The sequence below is a fragment of the Elephantulus edwardii genome, unplaced genomic scaffold, assembly GCF_000299155.1.
Source record: "Elephantulus edwardii isolate Elephantulus edwardi_28Jun2011 unplaced genomic scaffold, EleEdw1.0 scaffold00185, whole genome shotgun sequence".
NCBI lineage: Eukaryota > Metazoa > Chordata > Mammalia > Macroscelidea > Macroscelididae > Elephantulus > Elephantulus edwardii.
This window is the reverse complement of record NW_006399935.1, coordinates 1515096-1519106: the sequence shown is the minus strand read 5'-3', so window position 1 is coordinate 1519106 and position 4011 is coordinate 1515096.

The following is a 4011-nucleotide window of genomic DNA, read 5'->3' as shown; positions in this document are numbered from 1 at the left end:
ACTGGGATAATTGGGATAGGAGTGTCAGAGACAGTGCAATTGGCACAGGACAGAGCAGAGTTTAGGGCTGTTGTACATAGGGTCGCTATGAGTCGCAGGTGACTCGACGGCACATAACAACAACAATAAACAACATATTTCTAAAGTTATCTGTTTCATAACTTTATGAGATAGAAATTGCCGAAGCAAGTATATCACAACAGACAGTGAGAAAAACGTAAGAATAAGAATAGGGATAGAAGTAGCTAGTAATTCTATTCTAATGGAAAAAAATCAGCAGGGATCTGGCGACAGGGAATGATCGACATGGTTCAATGGTAGTTGATTTCTAAAACATAATGAATGAGAATGATTGTATGAAACACAATTTGAATGAAGAATAGTGTGTTTTCCACTTGTCAAATAAAGATATATATTCATTAGTCCAATGATATCCCTTTTCTATATTTTCTACAAAGCCCTGAAGGCATGGATATTTTTCTTTATATCTCTACTCTCCCCTCTTCTTTCAGATAATCTCTTTTCAAATGTTCTAATTTTCCATAATTGTAACATTTGATTTGAGACAAATTTAAAGTTCCTTTTAAAGAGGCTGCTATTAAATTAGCTTGATAAGAACTAGTCCCAATATCCATACAAGCACAGATATATTCATCTAGGGAAGCGTTCTGAGTCTTTAATGGTGTAATGTCTTTTGACATTCTGAACTAGCATTTTCACATGCTAAAGTTTTTGACAAAAACTCACGAATCTCAGGTTGAGAAACTACTTCATTAGTAGCATCTTTTAATCTAGATAGAAGATCAGTATACTTTTCATTTTCACATTGTGTTGTTCTGATAAAGAATTGATCTCCCTTTCCTGAAATTTCTACTTTATTCCGTGCTTGCATACAGCAAAGTCTTACTTGTACAATTACAGCAACATTATATTGTAACTGACCTCAAATCACATAGCGACCAAACTGACAGGAATCACATCTCCCTTTTGATAAGCTCTTTCTAAAGGTGACAAAGGCTGTTTCTCACCTTCAGCTTTAACCTCCTTTAATGTAATATCACTTAATTCAGACTCGTGCTAAGATTCAGCCATCTTTCTTTGCAATTTTTTTGGATTATGAGTACAATCCTGCACAGACATTTTTGCTATCTTTTCAAAGTCCCTATTGGCCAAAAACTTAATAGGAGTCTGTTCTCTTTTATAATGTACTTTTTGTAAAGCTCCTGTAACATTTTGCCAAGTTTTTAAATTTAACTGTGCTTTATTTACTGATTTAAACTAGTAACAGTGTTTCACACATACAAAACTACCTTTCTCTTACTTTTACCCCTGAGCTCTTAAGTAATTCTTTTGGTAATGAAATATACTGAGCTTCAGAGGATGAGCTGTTCCCCATGACTCTTTTTTTATCAACTCTACCTCTGAGGTTTTAATCCATTTGCTTCAGAGGGTGGAGAAAAGTATCCATTAATTTTTTTTTCTTTTTTCACTTCTTCCAGTGAATTTCTCCTTCACGAAGTGAAGAAAAACATCATATAATCTTTTTTAATTCTACCTGAAGGCACAGCAAAAACCCCCTTTTTTTATAAACCCCCATTAATGCCAGAAGCAGAAGCGGGCCATAAAATTTCTTAGAGGAAGGCAAACACAAATGCCCCAGGTAAAGTCTTGTCTGTCCTTGCAAAGAATTAACTAGTGTCTACGTGACACAGAAGGAGTAAAGGTGGGCAAAGTCGCCAGCCCGTCAAAAGCCAACCCACATGACTGATCCCCCGACCCACCAACCATGATCTCAATCACCCTGCCCCGACGGGGGCACCCAAAAGAAGCTATAAAAGCAATTGGGAGGGGGGACTCGGGGCTTTTTCCCTCACCACCCTCTTGCAGAGGGAGAAAGTCTCCACATGTGGAATTCATAAACGCTCTTGAAATTTTCAGATGTGTGATTGGATCTCCTTTGAGGGGCATTTCATGGGTGGAACACTACCCTTAACTTTCTAGCAAAATTCGGGGTTTGAGGATTGCTTCATGATCCTGCCTTTAATTTTTCCAAAAGTTTCACTTACCCTGAGTGAATTCTCTTTCAGTTTCCTTGTATCTACACACAAAAGCGAGAAAGAGAGAGACCACCACCTCGTCCCAAGTTTAGGCACCAGAATGTTGCAGACTGAGAGTAAAGTATATTAATAAGTATTAATAACAAGACAGAACACCAAGAATGTATAAGTAAAAAGAGATAAAGCAGGAGGTGAATATTTCTCAAACAACTGAAGTGCTGATCTCAGCTTCCCTGTGCCTTTATTAAAAATTGCCAGGGAGCAAATCACAAAGAGAATTCTATGCAAATGAAGCCAAGCTCTTTCTATTGAAAACCTTATGCTTGACTCAGGAGGGAGGGGTTAGCAAATACAATATAAGAATCATGTAAACTCCTAACGTTTACCTTAGTGCCTACCCCTGTAAACATTTAAGGTTTGCCTTAGTGCTTCAGGGTGAATTCCAGCTTGTGTCCATGCCTCCCTCATATCCTGATATAGCATTTGGTTTATTATAAATATTTAGTATGAAATTTGGCTTCTCAGAGTTAGGTGCAATCAAGTATGACTCAGTGACCCTAGGTACAGCTGACATAAACCGTGCCCTATTCTGTGTCATTCCTCATCATCTCTGATACACCAGAGCCCATTGCTGAAGTCACTATGTCAAACCATCTCCTTCTCTGACCCTCAGTCCTTCCAAGCATGATGTCCTTTTCAAGGAATAGCCTTACTTAGCTACATATTCTAAGTATAAAAGATAAAGCTTCACCAGCACTCGGGCTCCACCCTCTTCAAGACACACCTATTTGTTCTTTTTGCAGTCCATGGGATATTCTTTACTCTTCTCCAGCACTTCAACTCAAAGGCATCAATTCTTTTTCTGTCATTCTTATTCATTGTCCAACTCTCTGATGTGTATCAGGTAATTGAGAAGACCGTGGCATTAATCAGGCACACTGACATCTTTGCTCTTCAGATTGACATCAATGCTCTTCAGCATTTTGGAGAGAGAAGGGGTGCCTGACAGCAGACTTGTCCAAAGCAATGAACAGATAACCCATAAGTAAATATAACCTTATAATCAATTGGGATCATAGGAGTCCCAGAACACTTAACTGTGCTCATATGAAACCTATACCAGACCAAGAGGCTGCTGTGTGAACAGAGGAAGGGAACACTGCATGGTTTAAAATTGAGAAAGGTGTGTGTCAGTGTTGTATCTTTTCTCCATACCTATCCAATTTGTACGCTGAACAAATTATTCAAGAGGCTGGACTCCATGAAGAAGAAAGTGGCATCAGGATTGGAGGAAGACTCATCAATAGCCTTCAGTATGCATATGACACAACTTTGCTTTCTGACAATGAGGACTCAAGTGCTTGCTGCAGAAGCTCAAAGACTACAGCTTTCAATATGAATTCCATCTCAACATCAAAAAGACAAAAATTCTCACCAATGGACCTAAAGACAACATCATGATAGCTAGAGAAAAGATTAAAACCGTCAACAACTTCATCTTACTTTGGATCCACAACCAATACACTTGATACCAGCAGCCAAGAGATCAGAAGATGTATTGCACTGGAAAAGTCTATAGTCAGGGACCTCTACAAATTATTGAGGAGAAATGTTACTAGTTTGAGGACTAATAGAAGCCTTATTCAGGCCATAGTATTTTCAATCACTTGCTTTGTATCTGAGAGCTGGACAGTGAATAAAGATGGCAGAAGAATTAATGCCTTTGAAATCTAGTGTTGGAGAAGAGTATTGCATATTCCAAGGACTGCCAAAAAAACAAACAGTTATGTCTCTGAGAGGTGCAACCAAAGTTCTCCTGGGAGGCAAAGATGATAAAACTTCATCTCATATACTTTGGGAATGCTGCTAGGAAAGATTATTCATTGGAGAAGGACATCATGCGTCTACAATGGAGAGGGGTATTGGGAGCTCACATGAAGTCCTTACTTCTTGA